Source organism: Prionailurus bengalensis, chromosome D4 (genome assembly GCF_016509475.1).
Source record: "Prionailurus bengalensis isolate Pbe53 chromosome D4, Fcat_Pben_1.1_paternal_pri, whole genome shotgun sequence".
Classification (NCBI taxonomy): domain Eukaryota; kingdom Metazoa; phylum Chordata; class Mammalia; order Carnivora; family Felidae; genus Prionailurus; species Prionailurus bengalensis.
This window is the reverse complement of record NC_057359.1, coordinates 28373543-28397955: the sequence shown is the minus strand read 5'-3', so window position 1 is coordinate 28397955 and position 24413 is coordinate 28373543. Positions and strand designations below refer to the sequence as shown.

General features: G+C 41.5%; 2 pseudogenes; both read right to left on the bottom strand.

The window, feature by feature from the left end:
* Positions 1-2704: 2704 nt before the first annotated feature.
* Positions 2705-3661, bottom strand: LOC122474505 (annotated as a pseudogene).
* A 16559-nt stretch (positions 3662-20220) lies between these two features.
* LOC122474352 lies at positions 20221-23649 on the bottom strand (annotated as a pseudogene).
* Positions 23650-24413: the final 764 nt, after the last annotated feature.

Here is a 24413-nt window from a genome sequence, read left to right as displayed (position 1 = left end):
ACTGGGCTTGAATAAAGCACAGAAGACAGCAGAGAATCTATTGTTGCAGAGATCAAGGAACTTAAAAATAGTCATGATGAATTTAAAAATGCTGTAAATGAGGTACAAAATAAACTAGAGGTGGTGACAGCGAGAATTGAAGAGGCAGGGGGAAGAATAGGTGAAATAGAAGATAAAATTATGGAAAAAGATGAAGCTGAGAAAAAGAGAGATAAAAACATTCTGAATCACAAGAGGATAATTAGAGAAGTAAGTGATTCAGTGAAATGTAACAATATCCGTATCATAGGAGTTCCAGAAGAAGAAGAAGAGAGAGAGGGGGGCCAAAGCTATGAACAAATCATAGTTGAGAACTTCCCCAATCTGGGGAAGGAAACAAATATTGCAACTCAGGAGGCACAGAGAACTCCCTTCAGACGTAACTTGGATCGATTTTCTACATGACATATCATAGTGAAACTGGCAAAATACAAAGATAAGGAGAGAATTCTGAAAGCAGCTAGGGATAAATGCCCTTAACCTACACAGGTAGATACATGAGGGTAGTAGCAAACCTATCTACTGAAACTTGGCAGGACAAAAGGGACTGGCAGGAAATTTTCAATGTGATGAACAGGAAAAATATGCAGACAAGAATCCTTTACCCAGCAAACTTGTCATTCAGAACAAAGTTGAGCTGATAGATGGTTTTATGTCCTTAATCCAGTCTCTGTTCAGACAGTGAGTCAATTCAGTCAAATTCATTTCAGGAAGAGGCAATGCAGGTATCTTCTTAGAGTGAGGCCTCTGATTCAAATGATCAGGTAATAAATAAGAGGCAATTCTATGGCAGTACAAGAAAGATAATGGTTAATAAAAGGATCCAGTTATAAACCAGTTTCTGAGTTCCAAGGATAGCCAGTTGAAAGAATCTCTAGATGCTGGGCTTAACGCATCTTTAGGCAGATAAGGTAGGTAGGTAGTGGCAGGCTGACAGACTTTCTGAGAGGCTCATAGAGGAACCAGCATGAAGATTGTCTACATATGAGTTTTGCAGTGATTTCTTAGAAGGTTACATCAAGTTGTTCATATTCCATTTGCAGGGCTTCAGGAAAAGGGGAGTTTTGGGTATCCAGTGATTCCAAGTCAAAAGGATAGAAAAAAAGTAGAAAATATTAGTTTGGAGACTTGTGGCCAGGCTTCAGAGGAAACTAAAAGAAATTAGGATCTCGTCCAGTTCATAGTGAACTCTATTAGACTGTAAAATCCACAATGGTGTGTAATTGAAACATAATGTTTCTTTCTATAATCACCCTCATTTTTACCAAGGACAGCCAAATTAAGACCAATTTGTTTGCAAAGTGTAATAGTTGCTTTTTTTTTTAACTTGGCCTGATGATGAAACTGCTGTAAATCATAGCTTATGAGAAAAAGTTGCTTAGGATTCCTTACTAATTAACAGTCCCAAACATCTGTTTTCTTCATCCTGTTAATTCATCATGAATTTGTTGTCTCCTTGTCACAATGTATAAAAACTGACTGCCTTGCTTATAGACCCAGATATAAGTATCAGGCTGTTTTTCCAATGGGCTTTATTGGCTCCATAAAGTCTGCCTGAGTTCCTTCAAGCAGTCTGGTCATATCTGTGTCTGTGCAAGTCCCCCCTTGAATATGACATTTCTGTCAAAGTCTTGGTGATGTAACCAGTGTTTCCAAATATGTCCTGTTACAAGGAGAGCAGATTCTTATTCAACTTATGCAAATTAACCTATTGTCGTGAACATATGAGAATACTCACTGAAAGTTTTTGAATTCTGGACAGATTGGTAGGGACAAAAAGATAAGTGTCCCAGTCTTTTCACAGAAGCATGTTTTATCATACAGCTGTAAGTCATAGCTTAAAACAGTTTCCTTAATACTGGAAAAAACATTTAAAAATCAGCAATGTTTCAAAAAAATTTGTAAAAATGGGAATCATCTTCCATTCATCCAGTCTCATGTTATTAATTCTTGTTCTGCTTCAATACAGATCTTCCATTCATTCTGGAAATTCTTAACCAAGTTCAGCTTTACAATCTTAAGGTTTTCAGAAGCCTATAGAAAAGAGTTCCTCCCATCAGCATCATTGCAGGTGAAACACATTTGCAGAAGCTTTTGTAAAAGCGTCTGCGTAAAAGTCTAACTGTCTATAAATGATAAAGATTTAAAATGTCCAAGGTTAAATATCTGATAAGAGATCATGACAAGGCTGCTGACAAGGAAATTGGTTATTTCTCTGACACACGACAGTAACATCTCAGGACATATCAGGTTTCTAAGAGTTGCATATAATTTCTAAAACACTTACTTTATTAACATATTTCTACATAAATGTAATCTAAGGATGTTAGTATCCCTTATTTGGCATTGCTTCCTATGTAATTTAGCATAAGAAATAAGCCTAATTAGTATAATATCTTCCTTTTTATAAAAAGACCAAATCTCTTGAAAATGTTCCATGGATCCTCTGGAATATTTTAATTGCATTGTGGTCAAAATACTTCATTTTAGAATTTGATTTTGGAAAGTGTGTGTTACAAAACATCAAAATATTTGAACATTTGATTAAATAGGATCACATATCATTATGCAACAATATTTAACTATTCAACCCAAGTGACAATAAAAGATTCCTTTTTGAAGAGAAGTGAGCCTTTATTCCCTTGTTCCACAAATAAAATGGGCCGAATTGGTTGCTTTTCGGTGATTAATCAAGAGACCAACAAATCCCATATCCTCATGCAACTCATCTGACTCTTCCTATGCTTCAGCTTTGGCCAGGGCTGAGGGCAGCAGCAGGTACAGCAGTGGTGGTGATGGCTTCAGCAAGTGGGAAGCTGTAACCAGTCCATGCAGACAAAGCCAGAACCTGCTTGTGTCCATTGATGATAGGATGGGGCAGTGAGGCAACAACCAGGTGACCTATCTGCAGACAGACACTGGCAACACTGCAGACGCCCTCCAGGAAGTGAGAATGTAGTTTCCTCTGTGATGTCAAGCACTTCACGGTTGTAGATGCTGCCATTGTCAAACACCTGCTGGTGATCATCCCAAAGGAGAAGGGGGAGTCTCTCAGCACATTCAGCTGTGTGGCCTCGCTGGCCCCTGCTTTGTCTCCAGTCTTAATTAGCCGCACATCACTCAGGATTTCAGTGGTGCCCCTGGACATTTTAGTGGTGATGCCTAAAGCCTGGGAGAAGAAGGTCTTCTTTGGCCCCAGACAAGTGTTCTGGGCTAGTACAGTGACTTCACATGGGGCTATGGCACCACCATGGCGGCAGCTGGCACCTTAGCCAGAAGCATGTCCCTGATCTCGCTGAGGTCCTCCTTGGTGAGCACAAAGCCCACATTCACCCAGATATGAGGCAACGGTTTCTCCAGAGCTGGTTGTTCTCCAGATGTCCTCAGATGACCTCATACATCATGGGGCTCATGCCACAGCAGCACCACAGCCTTCCCATGCAAACACATGGGGGCCTACTGCATCTTCCTGGAACCCATGTTGTCTGCTCCCACAATGAAGGATGATGGTTCAAAAGATGTATGATCTTAAGGAAGTACTTGGACTTCTGGGTCACCTTGTCTTTCCTGGGCATCATGGGGATGCATCAATGATTGCCATGCAGAGTTTAAGAAAGAAGTGACTCTCGGGGCGCCTGGGTGGCTCAGTCGGTTAAGCGTCCGACTTCAGCTCAGGTCACGATCTCACGGTCCGTGAGTTCGAGCCCCGCATGGGGCTCTGGGCTGATGATGGCCCAGAGCCTGGAGCCTGCTTCCGATTCTGTGTCTCCCTCTCTCTCTGACGCTCCCCCGTTCATGCTCTGCCTCTCTCTGTCTCAAAAATAAATAAAAGTAAAAAAAAAAAAAAAAAAAAAAAAAAAAAAAAAAAAAAAAAAAAGAAAGAAAGAAGTGACACTCATGATGACACCTGGAGAGGAGGGCCAAGAATAAAAGATTTTAAAGGCAAATGCTGAAGGTTATACAATAGTGAACAAACTTTAGCTCTTTTAATATTAAGACTCAGTTTTCTTGAATGATCTGATAAAGACGAAGCACAGAATATTTATATTTCTTTTTTTATATCCTTTTTTTGAAAATTTATTTATTTATTTATTTATATTTTAATTTACATCCAAGTTAATTAGCATATAGTGCAACAATGATTTCAAGGCTAGTTCCAGTGACTCATTCCCTATGAATACCACCCACTGCTCATCCCAACAAGTGTCTTCCTATTGCCCCTTACCCATTTAGCCCATCCCACCTTCTGTCTCCTCCAGCAATCCTTGTTTGTTCTCTATATTTAAGAGTCTGTTATGTTTTGTTCCCCTCTCTGTTTTTATATTATTTTTGATTCCCTTCCCTTATGTTCATCTGTTTTGTCTCTTAAAGTCCTGAGTGAATTCATATGATTTTTGTCTTTCTCTGATTAATTTCACTTAGCATAATACCCTCCAGTTCCATCCACGTAGTGGCAAATGGCAAGATTTCATTCTTTTTTGATTGCTGAGTAATACTCCATTGTATATTTATACCACGTTTTCTTTATCCATTCATCCATCGATGGATTTTGGGCTCTTTCCATACTTTGGCTATTGTTGATAGTGCTGCTATAAACATGGGGGTGCAGGTGTCCCTTCAAAAAAGCATACCTGTATCCCGTGGATAAATGCCTAGTAGTGCAATTGCTGGGTCGTAGGGTGGTTCTATTTTTAGTTTTTTGAGAAACCTCCATACTGTTTTCCAGAGTGGCTGCACCAGCTTGCATTGCACCAACAATGCAAAAGAGATCCTCTTTCTCCGCATCCCCGCCAACATCTGTTGTTGCCTGAGTTGTTAATGTTAGCCATTCTGACAGGTGTAAGGTGATATCTCATTGTGGTTTTGATTTGTATTTCCCTGATGATGAGTGATGTTGAGCCTTTTTTCATGTGTCGGTGGGCCATCTGGATGTCTTCTTTGGAGAAGTGTCTGTTCATGTTTTCTTCACTGGATTATTTGTTTTTTGGGTGTTGAGTTTGATAAGTTCTTTGTAGATTTTGGATACTAACCCTTTATCTGATATGTCATTTGCAAATATCTTCTCCCATTCTGTTGGTTGCCTTTTAGTTTTGCTGATTGTTTTCTTCTCTGTGCAGGAGCTCTTTATTTTGATGAGGTTCCAATAGTTCATTTTTAGTTTTGTTTCCCTTGCCTCTGGAGACGTGTTGAGTAAGAAGTTGCTGTGGCCGAAGCCAAAGAGGTTTTGCCTGCTTTCTCCTCCAGGAATTTGGTGGCCTCCTGTCTTACATTTAGGTCTTTCCTCCATTTTGAGTTTATTTTTGTGTGCGGTGTGAGAAAGTGGTCCAGGTTCATTTTTTTTGCATGTCTCTGTCCAGTTTTCCCAGCACCATTTGCCGAAGAGACTGTCTTTACTCCATTGGCTATTCTTTCCTGCTTTGTCAAAGATTAGTTGGCCATACGTTTGTGAGTCCATTTCTGGGTTCTCTATTTTGTTCCATTCATCTGAGTGTCTGTTTTTGTGCCGGTACCATTCTGTCTTTACAGATTTGTAATACATCTTGAAGTCCGGGATTGTGATGCCTCCTGCTTTGGTTTTCTTTTTCAGGATTGCTTTGCTATTTGGGGTCTTTTCTGGCTCCATACAAATTTTGGGATTGCTTGTTCTAGGTCTGTGAAGAATGCTGGTGTTATTTTGATAGGGATTGAATTGAATATGTAGATTGCTTTGGGTAGTATCAACATTTTAAAAATATTTGTTCTTCCCATCCAAGAGCATGGAATATTTTTCCATGTTTTTGTGTCTACTTCAATTTCTTTTATAAACTTTCTATAGTTTTTAGTGTATAGGTTTTTCACGTCTTTGGTTAGGCTTATTCCTAGGTATAATGTGGTTTTTGGTGCAATCATAAATAGGATCATTTCTTTGATTTCTCTTTCTGTTGCTTCATTATTGGTGTATAGAAATGCAACTGATTTCTGTGCATTGATTTTATATACTGTGACTTTGCTGAATTCATGGATCAGTTCTAGAAGCTTTTTGATGGAATCTTTTGGGTTTTCCATACAGAGCAACATGTCACCTGCAAAGAGTGAAAGTTTGACTTCCTCCTCGCCGATTTGGATGCCATTTCTTCCTTTGTGTTGTCTGATTGCTGAGGCTAAGACTTCCAATACTATGTTGAATAATAGTGGTGACAGTGGTCATCCCTCTCATGTTCCTGACCTTGGGGAGAAAGCTCTCAGTTTTTCCCCAGTGAGGATGATATTACCGGTGAGTCTTTCATATATGGCTTTTATGATCTTGAGGTATGAGCCTTCTATCCCTATTTACTGTAGAGTTTTTATCAAGAAAGGACACTGCATTTTGTCTAATGCTTTCTCTGCATCTATTGAGAGGATCATGTGGTTTTTGTCCTTTCTTCTATTGGTGTGATGAATCACAATGATTGTTTGCTGATATTGAACCAACCCTACATCCCGGATATAAATCCCACTTGGTCATGGTGAATAATTCTTTTAATGTATTATTTTATCCAGTTGGCTAGTATCTTCTTGAGGAAATTGCATCCCTGTTCATCAGGGAAATTGGTCTGTAGTTCTTTTTAGTGGGGTCTTCATCTGGTTTTGGAATGAAGGTAATGCTGCCTTCATGGAAAGAGTTTGGAAGTTTTCCTTCCATTTCTATTTTTTGGCACAGCTTCAAAAGAGAATAGGTGTTAACTCTTCTTTAAATGTTTGGTAGTATTCCCCTGGAAAACCATCTGGTGTTGGGTTCTTGGTTTTTGGGAGATTTTTGATTAGTAATTCGATTTCGTTACTGGTTATTGTCTGTTCAACTTTTTTATTTCTTCTTGTTCCAGTTTTGGTAGTTTATGTGTTTCTTGGAATTTGTCCATTTCTTCCAGATTGCCCACTTTATTGCATATAACTCCTCATAATATTCCCTTATTATTGTTATTATTTCTGCTGTGTTGGTTGTGATCTCTCCTCTTTCATTCTTGGTTTTATTTATTTGGGTCCTTTCCTTTTTCTTTTTGATAAAACTCGCTGGGGGCTTATCAATTTTGTTAATTCTTTCGAAGAACCAGCTTCTGGTTTCGTTGATCTGTTCTGTTTTTTTGGTTGTGATAGCATTGATTTCTGCTGTAATCTTTATTATTCCCTGTCTTCTGCTGTTTTGGTGTTTTATTTGCTGTTCTTTTTCCAACTCTTTAAGGTGTAATGTTAGGTTCTGCATCTGAGGCCTTTCTTTCTTCTTTAGGAAGTCCTGGATTGCTATATAGTTCCCACTTAGAGCAGCCTTTTCTGCTTCCCAGAGGTTTTGGACTGTGGTGTTATCATTTTCATTGGCTTCCATGTACTTTGTAATTTCCTCTATAACTTTTCATTAGCCCATTATTTCTTTAGTAGGTGGTTCTTTAGTCTCCAAGTATTTGTTATCTTGCCAAATTTTTCTTGTGGTTGATTTTGAGTTTCATAGCATTGTGTTCTGAAAATATGAAAGGTATTTTCTTGATCTTTTTGTACTTATCGAGGGCTGATTTGTGTCCCAGTATGTGATCTATTCTGGAGAATGTTCCAGGTGTACTTGAGAAAAATGTGTATTCTGCTGCTTTAGGATAAAATGTTCTGAATATATCTGTTAAGTCCCTCTGGTCTAGTGTGTCATTCAAAGTAATTAGTTCCTTGTTGATTTTCTGCTTACATGATCTGTCCATTTGCTGTAAGTGGGGTAGTGAAGTCCCTACTATTATGGTATTATTATCAATAAGTTTCTTTGTGTTTGTGATTAATTGATTTATATAGTTGGGTGCCCCACGTTTGGAGCATAAATGTTAAAATTTTTAGATCTTCTTGGTGGATAGACCCCTTAATTATGATATAATGTCCTTCTTCATCTCTTGTTACAGTCTTTATTTTCAATTTTTTAAAATGCGTATTTATTTTTGAGAGAGAGACAGAGTGTGGGGGGGTGGAGAAACAGAGAAAGGGAGACACAGAATCTGAAGCAGGCTCCATGCTCTGAGCTCTCAGCACAGAGCCCAATGCAGGGCTTGAACTCACAAACTGCAAGATCATGACCTGAGCTGAAGTCGGATGTTTAACCAACTGAGCCACCCAGGTGCCCCATACAGTCTTTATTTTAAAATCTAGATTTTCTGGTACAAGTGTGGCTATTCTGGCTTTCTTTTGGTGACCATTAGCATGATAGAGGGTTCTACATCCCCTTACTTTCTTTTTTTTTTTTTTAATTTTTTTTTTCAACGTTTATTTATTTTTGGGACAGAGAGAGACAGAGCATGAACGGGGGAGGGGCAGAGAGACAGGGAGACACAGAATCGGAAACAGGCTCCAGGCTCCGAGCCATCAGCCCAGAGCCCGACGTGGGGCTCGAACTCACGGACCGCGAGATCGTGACCTGGCTGAAGTCGGACGCTTAACCGACTGCGCCACCCAGGCACCCCAACATCCCCCTTACTTTCAATCTGAAGGTGTCTTTAGGTCTAAAATGGGTCTCTTGTAAACAGTATATAGATGGATCTTGTTTTCTTATCCCTTCTGTTACCCTTTGTCTTTTGATTGGAGGGTTCAATCCATTGACATTTAGTGAGTACTGAAAGATATTAATTTATTGCCATTATGTTCCCTGTAGAGTTAGACTTTCTTGTGGTGTTCTGTGGTCCTTTGTAATTTTTGTCACTTTTGGTCTTTTGTGTTTTTTTCCCCTCTTTTCTCACCTCAGAGAGGCCCCGTTAATATCTGTTGCAGGACTGGTTAGTGGTAACGAACTCCTATAATTTTTGCTTTTCTGGGAAACTTTTTATCTCTCCTTCTACTTTGAATGACAGTCTTGCTGGATAAAGAATTCTTGGCTGCATATTTTTCTGATTCAACACATTGAATATATTCTGCCACTCCTTTCTGGCCTGCCAAGTTTCTGTAGATATGTTTGTTGTGAACCTGGTCTGTCTTCCCTTGCAGGTTAAGGACTTTTTTTCCTCTTGCTGCTTTCATGATTCTTTCCTTGCCTGAGTATTTTGTGAATTTGACTATCATAAATCTTGTTGATGATTGGTTTTTGTTGAATCTACTGGGAGTTCTCTGTGCTTCCTGGATTTTGATGTCTGTGTCTTTCCCCAGGTTAGGAAAGTTTTCTACTATAATTCACTCACCACAGTCTTCTACCCTTTTTTTCTTTTCATTTTCTGGGACCCTTATGATTCTGATGTTATTCCTTTTTAATGAGTCACTGAGTTTCCTAATTCTTATATAGTGGTCTTTCTCCTTAGTCTCCCTCATTTTTTCTGCTTCATTATTCTCCAAAAGTTTATCCTCTAGGTTGCTGATTTGCTGCTCTGCTTCATCCATCCTTGCCACTGTGGCATCCATTTGAGATTGCAGCTCAGTTATACCATTTTTTAATTTCATCCTGACTAGCTTTTACTTCAATTTCCACAGAAAGGGATTCTATGCTATTTTCAACCCCAGCTAGTATTCTTATTATTGTGATTCTAAATTCTGGTTCAGATATCTTGCTTGTATATATGTTGATTAATTCCCTGGGTGTCATTTCTTCCTGTTTTTTCTTTTGGGTGAATTCCTTTCATTTTGTCATTTCAAAGGAAGAAAATAAATCAATAAGGTAAAAAAAATTAAAAACAACACAAAAAATCAAATAAAGGATGCTATTCCTAGGTGTGTTTTGGTCTGGCTGTTGATGGAAGCTTGATAGATTAGAGAAAAAAGGGAAATAAGAGAACATTTTTAAAAAGGAAAAAAAGAAAACGTTTGAAAATTTGAAAAAATGAATACAATAAGATAGAATAAAATGAAATGTTGAAAGTAAAATAGAATTTCAAAAAATTACAAAAAAATATAGTAGAAAAAATTAAAGAAAATCTTTCTTATAAAACCAGAAAATAAAAATAACGTTTTTCTCTTTCTGTATTCAAGAATAAGAAAAGAAAAAAAATGAATAGATAGAACAGTGAACAGAATGAAACACTATTGAAATTACATCCAGTTTCCCCTAGAAGTAAACTATGAAGAACTTTAGAGTCCATAAACTAAGCTGATGGGGAGACTTGTGGTGTTCAAGAGTGCTGTTGGCCCAATTGGGTGGGGTTTACTGTAATGGCTCTCTTCTCCACTAGATGGTGCTGCTTACATACTGGGTTTAATTGCTGTGGTGAGTGTAGGTGTGTATGCGCATGTGCTGGAGGGGTGACAATGGCATCCTTCAGCTACCAAGTCTCTAGTATCAGAACTCTGTGTTCTTCCTGACCAGCAATGAAGCAACCCTCCTTTGTCTCCCACCTCCATCCATTCCCCACTTCTACACTGTCCGTGAATAAGCCATCAGTTTGCAAGGTGGCACCTCCCTCCCAAAATTTATCTCAGATGGGGCTGTTTCCTAACCCCTCATTTCTGAGGTTCCTGCAGCTTTGACTCATTGAGATCCTCTGGGGAAGGGTCTCACCAATAATGGTCAGGTGCAGGCCTGCCCCCAGGAACGTTTGCATGACAGTGCTGCTGCCGATGCCCAGAGACTGCTGCTTTGTGCCAGTCTTCCCCAGAAAAAGTTCCTATGATCCTGTAGACACAGCATTTCAGAGATTATGGAAAATCACCACACACATCTGGTGCCAGGCTCCACCCTTAGCATTCTTGTTCCAACATCAGCAAATGTGGCTGCTCTCTGGGGACTAATGGGACCTTTGCCTCTTGGGAAGCCACATCACCTCTACCAGATGTCATCCCAGCAGGGGAAGCACCTCTCCCCATGTGGCCCGAGGACACTCAGACCTTGCTCTCTCCTCCTGGAATTTTCCCTTCCCACCAGAGCACCACAATGTGTCGAGCTGTGGAGTTTCAGACTCTACACCCCCCCCCCCCCGTTTATATAGTCTTAATGGAATTTAAATTTTTTTCAACGTTTATTTATTTTTGGGACAGAGAGAGACAGAGCATGAACGGGGAGGGGCAGAGAGAGAGGGAGACACAGAATCGGAAACAGGCTCCAGGCTCTGAGCCATCAGCCCAGAGCCTGACGCGGGGCTCGAACTCCTGGACCACGAGATCGTGACCTGGCTGAGGTCGGACGCTTAACCGACTGCGCCACCCAGGCGTCCCAGTCTTAATGGAATTTAAACCCTCTCCTTTCTCCTTTCTCCCTTTTTTGTTCAGTCCCTTGCATCTGTTTCCACTCTTCCTCTTTCTCTCCAGCTGCTTTGGGGGGGTGTTTTCCCTTAATCTCCCCCCATTTCTGTCCTCTGTCTGCAAGAAAAAACAGCTCTCTGCCCTCAGTAGTTTCTCTCTCCCCCAGTTCACCTCTCTGCTTTGAATACCTGCTGAGTTCTGTGGTTCAAGTTGTGCAGATCATTGTGTTACTCCTCAACTCAGTTTCTAGGTGTGCAAGATGGTTTGGTGTTGATCTTGCTGCATTTCAGGGATGAGAGATGCAAAAAAAACTTCCATGCTGTTCCACCATCTCGGCCCTTCCACGAAAGTTTGTATTTCTGGACAACTGGTCATTAAGGTAAGGAAAAACTTTCGTTATATTTTTTATAATAAGCAAACTAACACTCTTAAGAAAATTTTTTGTCCCTTGTAACAGAGAGAAAACATAAGTTTTAATGTTGCATCAGTATCCTTTTGGTATGAAAACTCATTCTTAAAAAAAATCTTAAATAAAATCAATTTTGGCATGGCTTGCAAGAATCCAGGAGGGTTTTTCTTCTGTTCTGATAGCAGTGTAGCTGGTGAGCAGTACTTCATAAGGTCTTTCCCAGCGAGGTGACGGCACACATTTTCTTCCAAAGATCTTGAGGTCCACCTGGTCTTCTGGTGGACAAGTGTGTCCAGCCTCACCAGTTGGTGGAGGCCATGCCTCTTTTCTCTGTTGGCAAGGTGCTTCAGGTGTACTAGAGAGTCCTCATCTCGAGTTAGTCATAGCATCATATTGTCCACCCACGGATGGAAGATTTAGAGATGCCAGTAGGCTTTGCCAACCAAACACTCTTTCAAAAGGGGTCAGTCCATCTCCCCTGTTTGGAGTATTCTGGATCCTAATAAGGCTCAGGAGCAAAGTGTTTGGCCTTTCATGGTTAATTTCTTGATATTTATCTTACAATCCATCTTATGTCTAAATTTTAATGTTCCATTTGCCCTGATAATTGAAGATAATATATGGTATGAAATTTTAATGTGTACCCAAAGATTTTGCAAGCAGGTGGTTTACACCTCCTGTAAACAGAATGTTTTGTCTGATGCAAACCATAAGGAATGGCATTTCTCCATAAGGAGAAATGGAGGTGTTAGTTTCCTTATTGCCTGCTGTGGCAGTGCCACATCTAGTCAGAGAGCATCAGCCCATCTGCTGAGCATGCAGACAGTGACCAAACAGTGAGAACAGCACAGGGCTTGGGGCAAATCTATCAAATCCATCTATACAACCACAGAGGGCAGGTGGGCCTAGGAAGCCTTCCTGGGGTGTGCTGATTTCTCTCAGAGATTTCCCGGGATTTACAAATCGTTCACTGGGAAATCATTTGGTCATGAATGTTGTGGATGCCTGGGAAAATCCAACTGTCTTTTTGGTCCTTCACTATCTTTGTGTCCAATTTGGTAGGTGGTAAGTGTAAGCCACATGGTCAAAAGAAAGGGTGCTCTAGGAAGTCCATTTGGCCCACTATATAATCCATCTGGTAGTTGTTTGACACCTTTTTGTATCTGACTGTCCTTTGTAGACTGTGGGGCATTTGCCGGGTAATGAATACTGTCAGTCAGGGATAAAGGCAGGGCTCACAACTGGGTGGAGAAAGAACAAGGGGGCCTGTTTGGGGTGCATACTTATAGCTCTGTCAACCCTATCATTTTCTAAAGATGCAACATCAGCTGTCTTAGTATGCGCTGAACAGTGAACAATGATGGTTTTAGAAGGAGGGTGAATAGTTGTAATATGTCAGCAATTATAAGCCTTTTAGCAACGGAAATAAGATGATGGAGGGTTAGTTAAAAGCGCTTGTTTGTAATGGGTCTGTCATGTTGTAGAGAGGTGCTATGATTTATGAACTTGTAAGACAGCAGGCACCACGTGGGGATGCACAGGTGAATAGGGGAGCTTAATGTCAGAGTGCTGGCTATGTCCATCAGGTGGCAGCTGTGGCCACCGCAGGAAAGCATGGGGCCATACCTGATGCCACAGTGTCTGAAGGGCATGAGAAATGTGCTCCTGGTTGTATATGATTGGCAAAAGGATGTCCCAGAAAGCATGAAGCAACACCATTCCTTTCATTCGATATAAATAAAAGGGCTTGTCAAAGTTAGGTAAGCTAAGAGCTGGGGTGTGGACAGAGCCAGTTTCAAGGCTTCAAAGGAGGTTAATACCTCTAAAGTCCATCGATATCTGAGAGAAGAGCATACAAATGTTTATCAAACATTGCAAAATTAGGGACCCTTTGGAGGCAGTAGACAGCTGCCCCTCAAGATTTATGTAACCGTGTTTTCATTTTGGGGAGAGGGATGGACATAATTGATTCAGAATACTTGGAATGATGGGGAAAAGCTGAGAGGTTTCCCCCCAAGGTCAGGAACATGAGAGGGATGACCACTCTCACCACTATTATTCAACATAGTATTGGAAGTCTTAGCCTCAGCAATCAGACAACACAAAGGAAGAAATGGCATCCAAATCGGCGAGGAGGAAGTCAAACTTTCACTCTTTGCAGGTGACTTGTTGCTCTGTATGGAAAACCCAAAAGATTCCATCAAAAAGCTTCTAGAACTGATCCATGAATTCAGCAAAGTCACAGTATATAAAATCAATGCACAGAAATCAGTTGCATTTCTATACACCAATAATGAAGCAACAGAAAGAGAAATCAAAGAAATGATCCTATTTATGATTGCACCAAAAACCACATTATACCTAGGAATAAGCCTAACCAAAGACGTGAAAAACCTATACACTAAAAACTATAGAAAGTTTATAAAAGAAATTGAAGTAGACACAAAAACATGGAAAAATATTCCATGCTCTTGGATGGGAAGAACAAATATTTTTAAAATGTTGATACTACCCAAAGCAATCTACATATTCAATTCAATCCCTATCAAAATAACACCAGCATTCTTCACAGACCTAGAACAAGCAATCCCAAAATTTGTATGGAGCCAGAAAAGACCCCAAATAGCAAAGCAATCCTGAAAAAGAAAACCAAAGCAGGAGGCATCACAATCCCGGACTTCAAGATGTATTACAAATCTGTAAAGACAGAATGGTACCGGCACAAAAACAGACACTCAGATGAATGGAACAAAATAGAGAACCCAGAAATGGACTCACAAACGTATGGCCAACTAATCTTTGACAAAGCAGGAAAGAATAGCCAATGGAGTAAAGACAGTCTCTTCGGCAAATGGTGCTGGGAAAACTGGACAGAGACATGCAAAAAAAATGAACCTGGACCACTTTCTCACACCGCACACAAAAATAAACTCAAAATGGAGGAAAGACCTAAATGTAAGACAGGAGGCCACCAAATTCCTGGAGGAGAAAGCAGGCAAAACCTCTTTGGCTTCGGCCACAGCAACTTCTTACTCAACACGTCTCCAGAGGCAAGGGAAACAAAACTAAAAATGAACTATTGGAACCTCATCAAAATAAAGAGCTCCTGCACAGAGAAGAAAACAATCAGCAAAACTAAAAGGCAACCGACAGAATGGGAGAAGATATTTGCAAATGACATATCAGATAAAGGGTTAGTATCCAAAATCTACAAAGAACTTATCAAACTCAACACCCAAAAAACAAATAATCCAGTGAAGAAAACATGAACAGACACTTCTCCAAAGAAGACATCCAGATGGCCCACCGACACATGAAAAAAGGCTCAACATCACTCATCATCAGGGAAATACAAATCAAAACCACAATGAGATATCACCTTACACCTGTCAGAATGGCTAACATTAACAACTCAGGCAACAACAGATGTTGGCGGGGATGCGGAGAAAGAGGATCTCTTTTGCATTGTTGGTGCAATGCAAGCTGGTGCAGCCACTCTGGAAAACAGTATGGAGGTTTCTCAAAAAACTAAAAATAGAACCACCCTACGACCCAGCAATTGCACTACTAGGCATTTATCCACGGGATACAGGTATGCTTTTTTGAAGGGACACCTGCACCCCCATGTTTATAGCAGCACTATCAACAATAGCCAAAGTATGGAAAGAGCCCAAAATCCATCGATGGATGAATGGATAAAGAAAACGTGGTATAAATATACAATGGAGTATTACTCAGCAATCAAAAAAGAATGAAATCTTGCCATTTGCCACTACGTGGATGGAACTGGAGGGTATTATGCTAAGTGAAATTAATCAGAGAAAGACAAAAATCATATGAATTCACTCAGGACTTTAAGAGACAAAACAGATGAACATAAGGGAAGGGAATCAAAAATAATATAAAAACAGAGAGGGGAACAAAACATAACAGACTCTTAAATATAGAGAACAAACAAGGATTGCTGGAGGAGACAGAAGGCATGGGCTAAATGGGTAAGAGGAATTCAGGAATCTACTGAAATATTTGCTTCACTATATACTAACTAATTTGGATGTGAATTTTAAAAAATAAAAAGAAAGTTAAATTTAAAAAAGCAAAAAAAAAAAAAAAAAGAATATTTGGAGTAAGATTTTGAATGCCCTGAGGCATGTCCTAAACAGGTCACATCATCCTAAATAGATAACCGTTGTTTACACCTCTTGGAGTCTAGATGTAGAGCTGTATAAGCTGTCTGCCTTGTTCAGCTAGTACCCCTAAGAGAATGAGAGAGTCCATAAAAGGTCCCAGCTTGCTTTGTTTATAGAGTAAAGGGTACCAGCAGGGAGCCTTGGGTAGAAGTTACAGTGTCTAGCTGGACTTTAAGGACTTGGGAAAATATTGCATACACCAAATATCCTTGGGGTATGCAAGCCCAGGTGAATGGTCTCCCTTTAACCGTGAAGGCACAAGAAACCAGGAGTCAGGGTGCAGAGGAATTGAAAAGGAAGCTGCTCACAGGTCATTTCTGTAAACCAGGATGCATCAGCAGGAATGATGAAGATTATCAGCTGGATTGTAGGGCGCAGGGTGCTGAGGAATTATGAAAGAGATTATGACTTCTAAATCTTGTGCAAACTGATGGATTTGGTTTCCCTCTGAGTCACATTTGCCTTCTTTCTTTATGGGCAAGATTGGGGAGATGCAGGGTCAGGTGGTAAAGACAAGGATGCTGTGGTTCAAGAGAGACTCTATTACAGGGGTATCACTTGCTCCGAGTCTCTAGAGGGAGGGTGCTGGGCCACGAGAGTGAGGGTGGGTTCGTCTCCCAAGAAGTGCACCCAGGCTCCCACTTCCTAACAACTCAACTTCAACCGTGTGTGTAGCCCAAAGACTGACTCGGGCATCTTTTAAAGATCCATCCTCTTCAGAGGAATGTATCTCAGGATGAACTTCCAGTAAAGACAGCAGGACACTTGGAGCTTGACCTGAAGGTGAGGAAACAAAAGTGACTTTTCTTATTGCAATTTACATTGGCATTAAATGTAGATAACAAATCTTTACCAAGAAGGTTTGCCAGTGAACATCTGGGAAGCAGCAAGGCCTGGGAGTGTGAACAGGGCCTGAAGAATCTGGGCTGGGCTGGCACATGGGCAGAAAGACGGGTCGCCCGGAGACTCTGAGAGTCTGGACAGAGTCAGGTGACAGGTAGAAATCAATCCTCTGAGCAGATGGGAGAGAGAGTCACACCAATGGGACTCAAGAAATCTAGTTCCTGAGCCTCTGTTTAAAGTTTTCTGGAAGTTCCTGGTGTTGACTGAGTACTGGCTGACCCATCATTTAAAGGGGGAATTGTCCCTCTGGAGAAAAATGAATTTTTTCAGGGTTACGGGGATTAGGAGAAATTGTTTCTTAGACTATCCTTATTCTTTTTTTTTTTTTTTTCAATGTTTATTTATTTTTGGGACAGAGAGAGACAGAGCATGAACGGGGGAGGGGCAGAGAGAGAGGGAGACACAGAATCGGAAACAGGTTCCAGGCTCTGAGCCATCAGCCCAGAGCCTGACGCAGGGCTCGAACTCACGGACCGCGAGATCGTGACCTGGCTGAAGTCGGACGCTTAACCTACTGCGCCACCCAGGCGCCCCAGACTATCCTTATTCTTAAGTGCAGGACAATTTCTCCCCCAATGTCCTGTATTATTTGCAATATCTGCAGTTGTCTGGAGGCAAACGGGGACACGTCAGAGTGGGCTGGAGTCATTCTCCATCATGCTTTCACCTTTCCAAAGATTCAAGTTGTAAGGCAAGACTTGTTTTCTGTTCCTTTCTTTTATTCCTGTTGGCTTTCTTGCGAGCTATTTTCAAAGATGCAGGTAGCTGTTTCCATTATTTTGTTTGGTGTTTGCCCTCTCCGCCCAAACCACATTATTGTGGACTTGTCAGGTATTTTTTAAACCATTTTTTAAATGTTTATTCATTTATTTTTGAGAGAGAGAGCGAGCAGGGAAGAGGGAGACAAGCACAGAATCTGATGCAGGCTCCAAGCTCAGAGCTGTCAGCATAGAGCCCAACAGGGGGTTTGAATGCACAAAAGGTGAGATCATGACATGAGCCAAAGTTAGATGCTTAACCGATGGGCCATCCAGGTGCCCCTGTTTTTTTAATATCGGGGAGGAAATTTCCCACAGAATCAGAAATTACAAGAATTTTATGTTCTGGGGCTACCGGATTAAATACAGTGTGCTTTTTAAAGTTTGTATAAAATGCTTAACAAACGCTTTTGGATGTTTCTCTACTTCTTGAGTGTATATTTCAACCGTAGACCAGCTCACTTTGGGGAAACAGGCCTCCTCCATTGCTCCTATTAACCCTTGAACAGTTGAGCCTTCTCCTGGTCATTCCCAGGAGGGCCAGAGAGAGGCTGTGGCCCTCTGTGTCCCCTGTGAGGGGGGCTGTTTGGCCTGCCTGGTAACAGCCATATACTCATGGGCTGCAAGGACTCCCTTTAGCAGCCAGTGAAGGTGTCTGTGAGTTGGGTTGTAAAAAGGTATTAATTTTTAAAATTTCTCTGTAATTTCGGTAGGATCTTCTGAGAGTAGAGGTAAAGGGACTTCATAATTGAAAAGGTCTGTTGCTGCCAGGGGACATGAATCCTTTGTGACAGGGGTCCAGGAAACCCTCCTCGAGGACATTGCTCAGGAATGCCTGGAACTGGCAGAGCTATATCATGAAGCCCTGGAGACTCTGAGCAATTGTACGGACCGCAGCACAAGCTTTACCACCTAACAGGCCGCTCCTGCTAGATCTACTTGTCGACACTCAGCACCTACAGGAGCAAACTGTATTTCCCAACCAGAAGGCCAGGCCGAGGTACTCTCTATAAATCTTGTAACGAAACAATTGTAAAAATAAGGAGGTGATCCTTCAGGTTTTTTCAGGGAGAGTTGGAGTTTTTGGATTTAAGGGAACTGGCTGAAGAGCTGGGGCTCAGTTTTGAAGGGAAAGTTTCTAGACCAGGAGCCCAGAGATCCCAAAGATCTCCTGGAGGGTCAGGGACAGAGGCGTGGGATGAAGGGGATATAAGAAGGGGGATTGAAGTCAGATTTGGTTTTTAATTCTTATTCTTAGTCTGATTTTTGTTCTTTTATTAAGAGACTCCCTAACACTAGCCTTATACTGGCTTGTGTTTTCTTTTCATTTTGATCCCCCCCTAAATACCAAGAAGACAGCTGCTAGAAGGGAGAACTCTCTAAGAAATGTTCTAAATATAGAAAATTTTCTAGTTTGAAAGAATTGCTATCTGCTCCTGGTAAGTGGGATCACTGTTAGTATATTTATTTTAATAGTGACTCAATCCAAGAAGCCTCTTTACGAAAGGACTCAGCGACAACTTTCCAGGCTTAGAATAAGTCTCTACCATGGACGCAGGAGATGTTTCTGGAGAGGGTATGGACAATGAGGCCTCCATGATCCAAAGTTTACTCCTGAAAGGAGTCTAAGAAAACAAAGACCTTTAAGCAACATCCCATGAACAGGTGTGCCAGGATATCCCTGAGGAGCTCCAGGCTCCTATCACCTGGCTTTTGTCTCCAGTGAAACTTGCTACTGTATTGTATTTGGTGCCTGTCGCCAGATGGCCCAGGGACGTGGGGAAGGCCTGAGACACCGCCTCGTGATGGGAAGAGGAAAGGCCACTGAGCAGAAGGGTGTGTGGGATGAAGACAAGGCTGGGTCCATTTGGAACATGCAGTCTGCCATAGTCAGTCTCTGAACATCCCCTAGAAAGGACTCCTTGTAAAAGTCATCTTGCTTCACCATGACAGGCTCGCTCAGCCTGCTGTCCACACCACCCTGGGAGTTCAGCCCAAGACTCTGAGAACATGTGCAGGTACCAATGGGACAGAAAGTGGGTAGATCTGACTGATGTGTGAACAATTCAGCAGATGTTAGAAGCTTCTGTAATTTACAAGCCATTTATATTTATTTAAAAATTAGAAAATCACAAATCATCTTTCATAAAACTATTTTGAGGAGCACTTGGGTGGCCCAGTCGGTTGAGAAATAGACTCTTGATTTTGGCTCGGGTCATGGTTTCAAGTTCATGAGATTGAGTCTCATGTCAGGCTGTGCACTGACAGTGTGGGGCCTGCTTGGGATTGTCTCTCTCCCTCTTTCTCTGAGTTTTCCACTGCTTGTGCTTTCTGTTTTTCAAAATAAATAAATAAATAAACTTAAAAATCCTATTTCTAAGAGAAGCTTATAGACATGAAATAAATAAAGCAGAAAACAAATTTTGACTCCTCCCTAAGTCTTGCATGTATCATAAAGTAATTACCAGTGTTTCCTACATTCCATAGACCTTTGTAATTTCTATCAAAACAAATTGAGTGTCTTGTTGGTTGGACACTCAACCAACGGAGCACCCAGGCACCCCTGTAGTTGTTTTACTTTTAAAAAGTAAAATTTCATACATTTTTAAATGAAACTTGAAAATTCAAAAGTTACTAGACTAGTCACTCATACAAAAGTATTTACAGCAGTAATGAGTGAAGTGGTAACATTCACAGTGAAAAATGTCACATAATCAAATCACAACTTGGTTTTTTAATGATTCAAGTGTTTCACTCCACACAGCAGGGTGTGGTAGGCTTGAAAATAAAACCCATTTTCTGGATAATTTGTTGCCAGTCAAGGTCTTCTTTACACCATCATCTCACACAATAGGAAAGCTGGCCATGGTGGGGATTCCACAGTGGTTGTCCCGGTCTTTGGCTATGAGTATGTAGCCGTGTTTGCCCCACTTTGCACCCTAGCTGAAAAAAATGTTTTTTTTCATTTATTACAGAGGAAGAAACACATTTCTCTTTATGGACAATAACACCTGATACTCAGCAGTGCCCCAGAGGCCAGGACAGATTCAGGAAGAATCAAGAGAGGTCATCCTTGTCCATGGTTGAGTTCCAACCCAGCAGAGAAATCTATCCCCAAAACTTTCACAAACTGCAAAATGAGAAATAGGAAAAGGAAAGTCTTGGGTCAGATGTGTTTCAGATGCAGTACTACTCAAACTATAGCAGGACCCTTGCAAGTTTGAAACAGTAGCTTAATGTCAACAAATGAATATGTCTCTGTTCCCACTAAGTAGGGAAAACACTTCTGGGGTCTCAGAAGTGGGCTCAAGGGTTTGATGATTTGTATCCAAACACTGATGCCAAAAGGATTTCCTTTTCAATTCCAAAGACAAATATTTTTGGCTTTTTATACCTGTTCTTGACAATCCAGTATTTTTTGTTACCGATTCTTCTCCTTCAAAGCCATAGCCAACCACCAGAACACCGTGATTCAGGCGTTTATTGCTGCACTTTGGATCATAATAAATGCCTGGAAAAGTAAATTTCAATTCCAAGGTGGGACATCAAAGCAACATGATAACATCTAACAATAACCGAGTCACCGCAGTAAAGGAGGCATCTCAAAATTCAGATGGGATATAAATCCAATAAGATTTAGAAATCAGTTCTTTTTGTTTAGCAAGGCTGGGGATTTACGCTCTCATGCACAGCATCACACACACATCATCACAATCTCTTTTGTAAAGAACAGTCAAGAGGCATAGAAGAACACTCATTGAAACTTTGTCATTCTATTCTACCATGTCAGCATTGGGAAGCAGCAGAAAAACACACAATCACTTGAGCCAAGGGGTTCTTTCCAGTGTCCATTTCACTAGTAAAACTCTTTGGAAATCTTCCAGGTCTAACAGGTGGGAAGAACTAAAGTAAGTTAAACTATACCAATCAAATTATGTAGCCATTTGAATATATTTATGAAGTGGTTGAAAGAGGGGAATTTGGGTGAAGTCATGTCAACATGCTGAACAACAGGCACAAAATCACATGTGTTGAAGGAATAACTACGTGAAATCCATACCCTCCTGATCTGTACACAGCAAAGGGTCTATCTTGCCTTATATGATGGAGGTTCCCCATTTGTCCTGCCTACTTTTCTACGTAGACACATGCTGACCTTTTTTATAGAACTTGAAGGAATTCAGGCTTGCATCTACAGCAGCAGAGACAGGCCCCACAGTTGCCACTGTGGTCATTAGGCCATCCTCCTTGTTTACGACACTCCAGAAGGCAGTCACGTTGGCAACAGAATTCTCAGGCTTGTATCTGCAGGATTCGTTCTTTCAAAGGTAAAGGGGGAGAGGCTTGATCACTACCATCCACCTCCAGGGGAACAGGAGTGCAAAACTCTTTGCAACTGAATGATTTCCAAGTCAAGTTTGTTATAAAGTATCTCAGGACATAAAATGGGATTGATTGTTTTGAAGTTGAAAAATTAGCAGTGTCTATCCAATGAGACACTCTTTGGGTCTACTCATTCATAAAGTTTTCACTCTGGAGACCTGTACTGTATATAAGATGGTGTTCGTGTCACCGTGTAACATAGTTGTAGGAACAGCTATATGGTAATGAGGTGATCAGAGAGCTGTGCTAGGCTAATACATTTTAATGGCAGTTCTGACCATTTGCAGGTATAGAGTCAACAATCACATACAAGAATTCTAAATACAGGATCTGTTTCTACTGAAATGCTCAACTTTGATGAAAGATAAGGAACTCCATTTACCTGTGCATGATATGGATAGGATTCCTCTGAGTCCAGTCCCCCATTGTCCTTAACATACTGGAAGGCTTTATCCATTAGGCCACCATGGCAGCCCTTATTGCCATGAGTCCAAGAGCAGTCCACCAGGTTCTGCTCACTCAATGAAACAAGTTTGCCAGTTTTCCGAAACATCTGTCCTTCTAGGGCACCAGTTGCACTAAAAGCCCTACAAGAATGACAGTCACCCTGAAAACAAAATGCAAACGCTCTTAGCATGCAAAATAAATTGCAAGACTTTGACAACATCCCATAAATCTTAAAACTCTTTTAAAACATAACAAATTGCATATTGTGCCTCAATTTCCAAAGCAACAACACTGATTCCTTTTGGCTTTACTCTTGAGAGGGATCTGCTGAATATTGTCCCACCTGATCCTTCACGGAAGTCACATAGCCTTTCTCTCTCCAGTCCACAGATGAAGGGATCTCAGCAAAGAGAGGTGCTTGGAACGCTTTCCCCTTTTTGTGTTTCTGGATTTTAAGGTCATTCAACACCTGCTTGAATTCTTCACTGGTCTTCAAGGAAAAGGAAACAGAATGTTGGCAAGCATGAGATGTTTTGAAAAAGTACTTAAAGGAAGCATGAAACATCCAACAATCCGTGCCACACTCATCCTGTCACCAAAGCCATTCATTGCCATTGTGAGCTGTGTTTCCCTTGGCTGTGTTCCCGATTGTGCTGTTCAATCATTTGCATATTCCTCTCCCACACTGCTCTCTTCTGTCCTTCTTCATCCTGGAGATAAATATTTAACTTATCATCTATATTCCCATTTAAATCCTAGGAATGACCTGGGATGCCTGAGTGGCTCAGTCAGTTAAGCATCCAACTTGGGCTCAGGACATGATCTCATGGTTCCGGGGTTTGAGCCCAGTGTCAGGCTCTGTGCTGACAGCTCAGAGCCTGGAGCCTGTTTAGGTTTCTATGTCTTCCTCTCTCTCTGTTCCTCTCCTGCTCAATATCTGTCTCTCTCTTTCTTTCTCTAAAAAATAAATAAATGTTAAAAAAATAAAAATAAAAAAACCTAAAGACCTACACCTAGTGGATGTGCTTACAGAAAGGAGGATATCCCACACCCAGGGATGGCCTGAGGCTTCTGGGAATTGTTCTCCACAACCATACAGCAGGACATATGCCCATGTTGTGCAAAGTCCCAGTGCCCTGCTTACTGACTTGGTAAGAGCGGCCTCAAGAAGCTACTCCTTGCTGTGAACTCCTACCATCATTGAATGTTCTTTCAGGGGTCACCCTGGAAAATTTAAATGTTACCAACCATGCTATATAGTTTCCTGTGTGTTGCCTTCCACTGGGACCATTGTTCATCTAAGCTCTGATTGACTTGTGGAGCAGCTGACGCTATTCCCAGGCAAAGGGTAGCCAGGAAGAAGGCAGGATGCATGTTTGAAAACCTAGGAAAGGAAAAGAATGAGTGTCTGATTAGATCAAACCACCTAAAAAGCCATTCTTCCCTCTGAGATGTTAGAGCCACTGAAGTAGAGCAAAAAGATTGAATTTATCTTCCTGAGTGTTTACATGGGCTGTGGAGGAAGGCTGAGGGTGTGGGATGTGCAGTGCTCCTAGTCCCTCCTCTGTGACCCGCCTCCTGCTTCCAGAACATGTAAATGGCAGTGCAGGGAGTGATGAGTCCTGAGTCCTGGTGTGTGGGGGCAAGCTGCCATGTCTGGAGGGGTCAAGTCCTGGAAAAGTGCCTCCTGGGAGCCCCAAACCTCGGATCCCCAAAGCAGCTTTCCCCAGTGTTTTCAGAGGTGGCCCACCCTTCATGCCAGTTCTGGGGATCTCACTTGTGGCAGATGTAGTTGTGCAGTTTCAGTCACAGCTTTAGGTCAGGGGATGTCCAGGAGGCCTGGCAATGGTTGGGAGGCTGCTCATTTAAGGTCTGAGATTGGCCCTACCAGCCTTGTGCCCCACCTGCCTGCACTACAATTGGCTGATCCATCCTGTGGGAGGGGCCTCTGTGCCCTGGAATTCTGGGCTGCTGGGGCATGTGATGCCTGGGTCCCTAATTATCCCAGGGGAATTTGTGTCTGCTTCAATGGCCCCAGGGGGAGGTAAGGTGGAGGACCAGGGACAGCCCTTTGGAGGGGGAGGGTCCAGCATCTCCCTGGGGACCTACATCAACTAATTACCATGCACTTATCCGTTGGAA